General features: G+C 48.2%; 1 long non-coding RNA gene across 1 annotated transcript; it reads left to right on the forward strand.

The window, feature by feature from the left end:
* Positions 1–4,985: 4,985 nt before the first annotated feature.
* LOC135054719 (uncharacterized) lies at positions 4,986–11,022 on the forward strand. The gene is made up of 3 exons (XR_010243555.1): positions 4,986–5,110; positions 6,486–6,535; positions 10,963–11,022. It is a non-coding gene; the product is annotated as an uncharacterized LOC135054719 (long non-coding RNA).
* Positions 11,023–11,838: the final 816 nt, after the last annotated feature.

Consider the following 11,838-nt stretch of genomic DNA (forward strand, 5'->3'; position numbering starts at 1 on the left):
ACTCACAGATAAGATGTTCCATGCCACGTGCCTCTGCCACAGATGACAGGACCACAGTAACATCTTCTGCGTAGGCCACCAAACGTCGGCGGCAACCCAGGGCCCAGCTGAACCCCTGCCACAGCACCGCTCTCAATCCTCCGCACAAAAGGATCAATTGCAAATACATATAGAAGGGGGCTCTGGGGACACCCCTGATGGACACCCGAGTCGACCGCAAAAGCAGGGCCTACCCAGCCATTGACAAGTGGGAAGCTCTCAGCCTGATTGTAAATGACACGTAGCCAATCTACCACCCTCGCTGGAAGACCATACCTCTCCAGCACAGCCCACAGGTACTGATGATTAACTCGGTCAAAAGCCTTGGACTGATCCAATGCCAGCAAATACTTACCCCATTTTTCAGCACGACATTGCTCCACAGCCTCCCGTATGCCAAGGACAGCACTAAAGGTGCTTCGGCCTTTTACAGTGCAATGCTGAGACGGAGAAAGTAACAGCCCGGAAACTTCCATCAGCCGATTAAAAAGTACCTTAGCCAGAATCTTTCTGTCCGTATTGAGTAGAGCGTTGGGGCGCCAGTTCTCAACACGCACCGGGTCCCTACCTTTAGACAATAATATGAGAGCAGAGGATCTCATAGAGGGAGGGAGTGATCCCTCACCCAGGCTTTCATTAAATACCTCCATGAGATGAGGAGCCAAAATGTCTGAAAAAGCTTTAAAAAATTCAGATGTTAACCCATCTGGGCCCGGAGATTTTTTTATAGACAAACCGTCTATGGCTCTCTTGACCTCCTCCACTGTCACATCACTGCCCAAAGAGTCAAAAGAAGGATCAAGTTGCTCAAGTCCAGGTGTCTCCCTCAGAAACTGATCCATCCTCTCTCTGATGAGTGGCTGCTCAGACAAAAGGCTGGAGTAATAGGACCTGATGACTCCCAAAATACCCTCCCTGTCTTCATGAAGAGTACCCTGGTCATCAAACAGGCCCCGGACCTCCCTCAAATCAACTGATTTTCTGCAACTCTGGTAGGGATCAGGCGAGTGGTACTTTCCATAATCCCTCTCCAAAATCAAAGAAGCCAGGCGATCGTACTGATATTCCTTCATCTGAGCCTTCACCCAGGAGATTTCCCCACTATCTCCACGCTCAGAGATCAAGAAATCCAGTTTCTTTCTCAGGCTCTGGTAGATACATCTTTTTGTCAAGTTTTCCTGGCTACCAGCCTTTGAAAAAGCCTTCGAGTCCTCTTTTTACACTCCTTCCACCACTCAGACCTACTCCAACCAGCCTCCAGAAGTGTTTCCTGTAGTTGAAGAAAGTCTCTAAAGGACTGTCTAACTCCCTCCTCCTTTAGGAGCTCGGAATTTAAACGCCAAAGGCCCCGCCCTTTCTGAGGGGTTTCTGAGACGTTCAAAGCAACACACAGAAAAACGTGATCGGAGAACTCTACTGGCTTTGTCTCAGGAGGCAAAGTTTTCGAGGACTCCTTAACAAAAAACCTATCTATCCTAGACCTACGACTACCACAATGATAGGTGAAACCTGTGAGGTCTGGGAAATGGTAAACGTGCACATCCACCAGACCAGCCTCTCTAACCATGCTAACTAGAAAATTGGAATCATAGCCCAGGGTCGCCTTTGTGTCCCCACTGTCTTTTGGCCTAATGACGGTGTTAAAATCACCTCCAAAGACAATCTGCCGAGCCGTAAAAAGAAACGGTTTTATCTCCCTGAAAAGACATTTCCTGTCCCACTTTGAATGGGGCCCATAGATGTTTATTAGCCTCAGGTCATGTCCTCTCAGGTTGACATCTAAAATCATGCACTTACCTACCTGTAAATCTATAATCCTGTGCACGTTTACCATATCAGTAAAAAGCACTGCCAACCCACTGGACGCCTCGGCCGCAAGAGACCAGAAGGAAGGCCCCCGCTTCCACTGACACTTGGCCCGATGGAGTGTGGCCAAGTCACCTACCCTGGTCTCCTGCAAAAATAAAAAGTCAACATCAACCGTGTTGAAAAAATCGAAGGCCAAGAAACGAGCACGTTCAGAAAACACGGAAGCCACATTAATGGTGGCACATCGTATAGGTTGGGGATCCATGTTTCTTGGATTATAGAGGTAGGACCCCATTCACTTTTTCTTTGCTTGTCTTTTAGAATCCTCGTCCGAGGATCCTACTCTTTTACACATAACCCCGAAGGGGAGAACATCCTCATCGGACAAAGAGATTTCTTCCACCTCCCCCTTCTCCACCCTACCAACAACTGAGCCTGCAGTCTCACAGAACAGACCCTTAGATCCCTGTACAACAACACCCTCCCTAATATCACACCCCTCCCCATTTGCAACCCTGTCTGGGGGAGGATCCGGATCAGGGACTTTTGGGCAATAATACAAGAACTGCCCCCAGGATCATCCCCACCAGAGGACACCAAAGGAGAATAGGTAATGCTCCCGGCCTCAAAGCTAGGAGTCTCCTCCACCGCCATCACCTTCCCGGAGATAGAGGGGCCTTCCCCTCTGAACTCTGCACTACCTCAACCTTATTTAATAACGGTACCAAGGCCTGGCTTAACTCTGTCCCTGTAGGATCCCACTCTAGATCCCCCTGAGAACTATCTAAGTGCTTGGTTTTCCTCTGAACTTTACCACATCCCCCCTTTTCCTGTTTAGCTTTGACCGTAACTGCCACCCCATCAACAGACAGAATAGAGGCCTGTTTTGGCTTTTTACTTTTAGAAGTATTCGGAACGAACACTAGCTCTTTTCCCCCAACCATGACTACCTCCCCCTCATCCTCATCATCAGCAGAGGACAAAACGTCAAACCTATTAGAGCATACAACGTCCACCCCCTTCTTTTTCAGCTTCTTCCTCCTGCCTTTACTCACTGCCTGAAAAGATGCTTCTCCCCTTTCGACCTGGACTTTCCCTACCCCACCAGCTTCTAGTTTCCTCAACATATCCTGATGCTGTAAAGCAACCACCATGTTATCCTCATGACTGGGCCTGATTTCTAGTGCCTCCTCAACTACCCCTGCATCATGATTATGCAATGCTTTAGGGCACCAACTATAGGGATGGCAATCAGTTCCGCAGAGATTGCACTTCACCTTATTACACTCACGGGACCCGTGCCCCATCTGGCCACACAAAGCACATTTAACAACCGTACAATCATTACTAAGGTGGCGAAAGTCACCACACTTGTGACAAGTTCTGGGCTGCCCAGGATAGAAGTACTGAAGCCGGTCACGGCCAATATAAGCAGCAGATGGTATGTGCTTAGTCTCAGCCCCTACCTGGTGCAACCTCACAAAGGTCAAATAGGCACCACCCCAGACCCCCTTAGTGTAATCAAATTTCTCAAGTGGGGACAACACTGTGCAGGACCTGGACAACCAATATACGATATCCGCAGACGGTAGTGACTCATTGCGCACCAGAACAGTAATCTTTACCCTATCCTGCCTGGTGATGGTGTTGGTTTTAAAATGGCAGTACGGCTCCTTGGTCTTGTTCTTCTCCCATTGGGAGCCAAAAGCTTGCAAGCCATTCAGGGAGAGGAAGCTCAGATCAAAGTCGGGAGTTCTCACCGGATGGATGCACGCAAAAAGGTCTGCAGCCCTAAAACCCAGCGAGAATACTATATCCAAGAACTCCGACTTTGAAGGAGCCTCCCCCTCCCCTACCCATCTAAACTGAACCACATTGCGCCTTTTTATAGGCTGACCCCCACTTACCCCAAGCTGAGGACCAGTACTAGCCCAACCAGAACCCTCCAAAGTTTTGGCATATGAACCAGATCCTGGTCTAACAACAGGAGGGATTACAGGGAGACCCTTGGGTGCCTGAACATTTACCTTCTTACTGACCTCTATACCCGCACTACCAGCCTCACCAGCCATCCTAGTTTGGTTTGCCTGGATCAAGCTTACGGCCGCTAAAGTCCTCACAGGCATATCCATATCTCCGTTTACTGTTTCTACCAGTGTAGTCTCCTCAGGGGTTAAGCTGCTCTTATCAACTGCCGGCAGTCCTTGGGCCAGTCTTTGCCCAGTTTTCAATATGGCTTCATACTCCGGAATTCCCATTGATGCAGTTAATGATGTCACTCGTGATGTCACACATGATGCGTCTTTGGCCCCGCCCCCCTCAGCCACCACAGCGACTAAGCCAGAGCCAGTCGCTGCTGGCTTACAGGGAGAGCCAGCCTCAGCATCTACCACGGCCCGCGCCGTCCCCTTATCCGCAGCTTCAGAGACAAGTGCATCGGGAGCAAGTCCACAGGAAGCAGTAGCAGCCACCAGAGCTCCGGCACCCGCCGTCAACCCGGCAGCCACCATGCCCCCTGCACTGCCACCACCCAGCACTCTCTCTGGGAGAGACACCTCCCCCTCACGGAAAGCACAGGATGTCGTCATCGCAGGGTTCCCCTCGGTATCCACGGCACCAGACACAATCCCAGAAGTTTCACCTCCATCATGGCCCACGATATCCACCACTTCTTCCGCAGTCTGGCTGCCCACCTCCATGTCTTCCACTGGAACTATGAGCCCAGATGCCGCCACAGAACCCGCCGGGACCGGGCTGCCATCACATCCGCATTCTTGTCCTGGTATGGACTCTAGCAGTGCTTTTTCCTTTTGCAATAGAGCCTGATCGTGCAACATTTTAATCCTCTTTTTAACTGCAGCCAAAGTGTCATTCAGCTCCCAAAGTTCATCTTTCAGGACAACTCTCTCCCATCTGCTGCTACAGTTACGCCTTCTTTTTTTATAAGTAATGCGAGAGTATATACGGTTCTGCTCCATTCTTAATTCCTCTAGACTCATATTCATGTATTTATCACTAGAGGATGTTGAATCCTCCTGGCTGCAATCAGAAACCTCAGCATCTCCACCTGCAGCACTAACCCCCGCCCCACCACAGGCAAGTTCATTCACCTTATCACCTCCCTGGGTTACCTCACCCAGAGAGCCAGCATGCTGTGGTTTGGGGGTCTCCAGTTGGGGATCCTGTTTCATCACCGGACCCACAATCACTGGAAACGCTGTACTGTCCAAATCCTCCAGCACTGAGGCTTCCACTGCAATAGGTATGTCAGAATTCCCAGGGCCTCCCTCAGGCCTTGCAGCCTGGGACTCTCCATTATCCTCCTTCCCAGGAGGATCCATCCTCCCCTGGGAGGCTCCCAGGGGAAAAACTGCAGGCTTTTAAGAAGAACCAGGGCCTAGGAGCTATACACTGTGCACCTGTGTAGAATGCTCACATGTATATACTGCTGCACCTGTGTATAATGCCCAGATGTTTATACTGCTGCACCTGTGTATAATGCCCACATGTTTATACTGCTGCACCTGTGTATAATGCCCACATGTATATACTGCTGCACCTGTGTACAATGCTCACATGTATATACTGCTGCACCTGTGTACAATGCCCACATGTATATACTGCTGCACTTGTGTACAATGCCCAGATGTTTATACTGCTGCACCTGTGTATAATGCCCACATGTATATACTGTTGCACCTGTGTACAATGCCCACATGTATATATTGCTGCACTTGTGTATAATGCTCACATGTATATACTGCTGCACCTGTGTACAATGCCCACATGTATATACTGCTGCACCTGTGTATAATGCCCAGATTTTTATACTGCTGCACCTGTGTATAATGCCCACATGTATATACTGCTGCACCTGTGTACAGTGCTCACATGTATATACTGCTGCACCTGTGTACAATGCCCACATGTATATACTGCTGCACCTGTGTACAATGCCCACATGTATATACTGCTGCACCTGTGTATAATGCCCACATGTATATACTGCTGCACCTGTGTACAATGCCCACATGTATATACTGCTGCACCTGTGTATAATACCCAGATGTTTATACTGCTGCACCTGTGTACAATGCCCACATGTATATACTGCTGCACCTGTGTATAATGCCCAGATGTTTATACTGCTGCACCTGTGTACAATGCCCACATGTATATACTGCTGCGCCTGTGTATAATGCCCACATGTATACTGTATATTGCTGCACCTATGTATATTTCCCAGATGTATATACTGCTGCACCTGTGTATAATCCCCAGATGTACGCCATGGCTCATATATTGCATGCAAATCTGGCTCTGGTGCTAGCCAGTGCCTCCTGAGCTATTTAGCTCACCGCACGTCCCTAATGGCAGTATATAGGAGAGTAAGAGTGAGGAGGAGTGCACTGTGTCCCTGCATGGGGGGCTTTGCTGAATAGAAGCTGCTCTGTCATCATATGTTAGTTCTGCAAATATCAGGAAATAATCTTCCTCTCGGTGCGGTTTAGGACTTATTTCCTTTCGTCTGTATTTTTCTTTCCCTCACGTCTGTGTAATAGTAGCTTTTGTTTTATTTTCTCTGTATATTCTTGTTGAGGTTACACCTGACATATTTCTCATATATCTGCTATCAGCGGAGTCAGTCCAGAGCCGGTTGCATTGCCTTGTGTCTGTAACTCCTCAGGTAAGACTCAGACGTAAATATTTTCTGAATTGTCTTCTAAATCAGGTATAGGCAAGTTGTGGCACGCCAGCTGCTGTGGAACTACACATCCCAGCATGCCCTTCCATGGTTTTTCTATTAGGACATTCTAAAACTGAGGCAGAGCATGCTGGGATGTGTAGTTCCACAGCAGCTGGAGTGATGCAGGTTGCCTGCCCCTGTTCTAAGTAGAAATCCTGTAATTGATGCATTATAGAAAAGTTACCGCTAATTCATCCTAGTTGCTGATTGGCTCATGTGTATAAAGTAGAGATGAGAGGGTTCGGTTCTCCGAGAACCGAACCTCCCCGAACTCCATGTGTCAAACATGGGTCCGAGCCAGGCTCGGTTGTTCCCGCCTGACTCGGAAAACCCAAACGAGGCAAAACGTCATCATCCCGCTGTCGGATTCTCGCGAGATTCGGATTCCAGACAAAGAGCCGCGCGTCACCACCATTTTCACTTGTGCATTGTAGATGGTACATAGAGGACGTGGCTACGTTCTCTCAGCGTCAAATCTCAGTATCAGTGCTCAGAATCAGTGCTTATTGCTGCTCAGTAATACTAGTACAGTGTCTTTCTTGTGCTGCATCTTGCTGCTGTAGGGTGCTGTGGTAGTAGTGTCCTTTGACTGCATCGGTCATCATCATTCCAGTCACAGTGGTATCTGGGGGGTGACAATTCCAGAGTTCTTTTGTGCTGCTTAGTAATACTAGTACAGTGTCTCTCTTGTGCTGCATCTTGCTGCTGTAAGGTGCTGTGGTAGTAGTGTCCTGTGACTGTGTATCGTTCATCATCATCATTCCAGTCACAGTGGCATCTTGGGGCAGACTTGCCTACTCTCCCGGAATGGCCGGGAGGCTCCCGAAAATCGGGTGACCCTTCCGGCCCGCCGAAAGAGGAGGCAAGTCTCCCGATTACAGGGGTCCCCCCCTGCCCGGCCGCCCACTTAGCGAGTAAAGTGGGCGGTCCGGGCAGGCGATGACGCGATTCTTGTTGAATCGCGTCATCATAGCCACTCCCCCTGCTGTATAATGCCTGTAATAGCGGCATTACACAGCGGGGGGCGTGGCTTACACAGCACAACCACGTGGCCACGCCCCCTCCACTCTCACATCGCTGCCCGCCCCCCTGCCGAGCCGACATGGCTGCTCTCTCCCGGAGAGAGCAGCCAATAAGTAGGCAAGTATGTCTTGGGGGTGACAATTCCCGAGTGCTTTTGTGCTGCTCTGTGTCAGTTCTCCGTAGTATCATCAGTGCTCAGTAACATCAGTACTCAGTATCAGTGCTCAGTGTCTTGTGGTGCTCAGTAATACCACATTACTAATACTAGTACAGTGTCTTGTGCTGCAGCTGGCTGATGTAGGGTGCTGTGGTAGTGTCCTGTCACTGTGCATAGGGCATCATTCCAGTCACAGTGATATCTGGTATTTATCTAGTGATAGCTAATTCCAGACATTACTGCAGTCTAATTCCAGATATATTATTGGCATATAATTCTACACAGTAAAAAATGGAGAACAAAAATTTGGAAGGTAAAATAGGGAAAGATCAAGATCTACTTCCACTTAGTGCTGAAGCTGCTGCCACTAATCATGGCAGAGACTATGAAATGCCATCAACGTCATCTGCCAAGGCCGATGCCCAATGTCATAGTAGAGAGCATGTAAAATCCAAAAAGCAAATGTTCAGTAAAATGACCCAAAAATCTAAATTAAAATCATCTGAGGAGAAGCATAAACTTGCCAATATGCCATTTAAGACACGGAGTGGCAAGGAACGGCTAAGGCCCTCTCCTATGTTCCTCATGACTAGTGGTTCAGCTTCACATGACGATGGAAGCACTCATCCTCTCGCTAGAAAAATGAAAAGCGTTAAACTGGCAAAAGCAAAGCAAAGAACTGTGCGTTCTAAATCACAAATCCCCAAGGAGAGTCCAATTGTGTCGGTTGCGATGCCTGACCTTCCCAACATTGGACGGGAATAGGTGGCTCCTTCCACCATTTGCACGCCCCCTGCAAGTGCTGGAAGGAGCACCCACAGTCCAGTTCCTGATATTCAAATTGAAGATGTCACTGTTGAAGTACGCCAGGATGAGGATATGGGTGTTGCTGGTGCTGAGGAGGAAGTTGACGAGGAGGATTCTGATGGTGAGGTGGTTTGTGATGAGATTGAAGGAGGAGCTAAAATGGAGCAATTCCACTAGGCATGTGGGACTTGTGGATGGAGCCCTTCATTCGCTTAACCAGGATTCACGGGTGGTCAATCTGTTGAAATCAGAGCACTACATTTTGGCCACCGTGCTCGATCCTAGATTTAAAACCTACGTTGTATCTCTCTTTCCGGCAGACACAAGTCTGCAGATGTTCAAAGACCTGCTGGTGAGACAATTGTCAAGTCAAGCGGAACGTGACCCACCAACAGCTCCTCCTTCACATTCTCCCGCATCTGGGGCTGCGAGGAAAAGGCTAAGAATTCTGAGCCCACCCGCTGGCGGTGATGCAGGGCAGTCTGGAGCGATAACTGACATCTGGTCTGGACTGAAGGACCTGTCAACGATTACTGACGTGTTGTTTACTGTCACTGCATATGATTCTATTACCATTGAAAGAATGGTGGAGGATTATATGAGTGACCGCATCCAAGTAGGCACGTCAGACAGTCCGTAAGTATACTGGCAGGAAAAAGAGGCAATTTGGAGGCCCTTGCAGAAACTGGCTTTATTTTACCTAAATTGCCCCCCCTCCAGTGTGTACTCTGAAAAAGTGTTTAGTGCAGCCGCTCACCTTGTCAGCAATCGGCGTACGAGGTTACTTCTAGAAAATGTGGAGCAGTTGATGTTTATCAAAATGAGTTATAATTAATTCCTCCGTGGAGACATTCACCAGCAATTGCCCCTAGAAAGTACACAGGGACCTAAGATGATGGATTCCAGTGGGGACGAATTAATAATCTGTGATGAGGGGGATGAACACAGTAAAATGGGTGAGGAATCGAACGATGAGGAGGAGGTGGACAACTGGCCCCTTTAGAGCCAGTTTGTGCAAGGAGAGATTGATTGCTTCTTTTTTGGTGGAGGCCCAAACCAACCAGTCATTTCAGTCACAGTCGTGTGGCAGACCCTGTCGCTGAAATGATGGGTTTGTTAAAGTGTGCATGTCCTGTTTATACAACATAAGGGTGGGTGGGAGGGCCCAAGGACAATTCTATTTTGCACCTCTTTTTTCTTTAATTTATCTTTGCATCATGTGCTGTTTGGGGACTATTTTTTTGAAGTGCCATCCTGTCTGACACTGCAGTGCCACTGCTAGATGGGCCAGGTGTTTTTGTCGGCCACTTGGGTCGCTTAGCTTAGCCATCCAGCGACCTTGGTGCACCTCTTTTTTTCTTTGCATCATGTGCTGTTTGGGGACTATTTTTTGAAATGCCATCCTGTCTGACACTGCAGTGCCACTCCTAGATGGGCCAGGTGTTTGTGTTGGACACTTGAGTCGCTTAGCTTAGTCACACAGCTACCTCATTGCACCTCTTTTTTTCTTTGCATCATGTGCTGTTTGGAGACTATTTTTTAAATCTGCCATCCTGTCTGACACTGCAGAGCCACTCCTAGATGGGCCAGGTGTTTATGTCGGCCACTTGGATCGCTTAGCTTTGCCATCCAGTGACCTTGGTGCACCTCTTTTTTTCTTTGCATCATGTGCTGTTTGGGGACTATTTTTTAAATCTGCCATCCTGTCTGACACTGCAATGCCACTCCTAGATGGGCCAGGTGTTTGTGTCAGCCACTTGGGTCGCTTAGCTTAGTCACACAGCTACCTCATTGCACCTCTTTTTTTCTTTGCATCATGTGCTGTATGGGGACTATTTTTTAAATCTGCCATCATGTCTGACACTGCAGTGCCACTCCTAGATGGGCCAGGTGTTTGTGTTGGCCACTTAAGTTGCTTCGCTTAGTCACACAGCTACCTCATTGCACCTCTTTTTTTCTTTGCATCATGTGCTGTTTGGGGACTATTTTTTAAATCTGCCAAATCACACCCGAATCCAAAACACACCCAAATCCGAAAAAAAAATTTCAGGGAGGTTTTGCCAAAATGCGTCTGAATCCAAAACACGGCCATGGAACCGAATCCAAAACCAAAACACAAAACCCGAAAAATGTCCAGTGCACATCACTAATTCCAATTCGAATCTGAATCCGACAAAAATCCGAAAAGGGTGGTTTTGCCAAAACGCGTCCGAATCCAAAACACTACCGCGGAACCGAATCCAAAACCAAAACACAAAACATGAAAAATGCTCGCTGCACATCTCTAGTATAAAGTGACCTCTGCAGTAGTCAGTAATAATGAAGCCTTTGGAAAATATCCAGATTTATGTGTAATTATCTACATTTTATTTCCTCCTAGGACATGTACAGTAAGATCTCATTACCTGCTGCATGATGGCCACTTCCGCCTTCACAAGTGAGTGTCAGCTTCTGTAACCATTTGTATTATTAATCCTATTAATGATTGCATGCACAGGGCTCATACATCGCAGAACACACCTAGAACCTAGACCTAAATCACATTTAATAAAAGCAATTTGTGTAGTATTCAGAGCCGCATGTATCTGAGAGGATTCAGTATGATATCTCAGCTGTCGGGATCCCGCTGGTCAGCCAGGGTGGATCCAGAAGTAAAACCCAGGGGGGGGGCTATGATAGGGGAAAGGGGAGGTTAGTGGAACTTGTGTATTTGTCCGTACCCCAGAAAAGGAGTGTGGTCTCACTACTTGGGGCATGGTAGCGGGACATACAGAGGGTGACATACAGAGTGGCATACATAGGGTAACAGAGAGGCATACACTAGCTGGGTGACAGAGCGTAATATACTGTATGCAGGGTAACAGAGGGGCATACACAGCATGACAATGGCACATATACATCGGGTGACAGGGGGGCATACACAGGGTGACGGTGGAACATATACACAGGGTGACAGGGGGGCATACACAGGATGACAGTAGCACATATACATTACATGGGGTAACAGAGGGGCATACAACAGCAGCTTTGATAAAAACACATCAATACAGGCCCTATAGTCTAATGAATTTCTATAGAACACCCCCTCCCAGTGTCGGACTGGGTCATGTAGGGCCCACTGGGAGAATACAGTGGTAGGGGCCCATGTTTAGGGGTGTGGCCAGTGTCTAAAGGGGGTGTGCTCAGCGACCACATTGGTTTGCCCAACCATTTTGCAAGTGTTAGTCCCCTAGATAAAAAGGAACAGTAAATACTG

The sequence above is a fragment of the Pseudophryne corroboree genome, chromosome 3 (genome assembly GCF_028390025.1).
Source record: "Pseudophryne corroboree isolate aPseCor3 chromosome 3, aPseCor3.hap2, whole genome shotgun sequence".
NCBI classification, from domain to species: Eukaryota; Metazoa; Chordata; class Amphibia; order Anura; family Myobatrachidae; genus Pseudophryne; species Pseudophryne corroboree.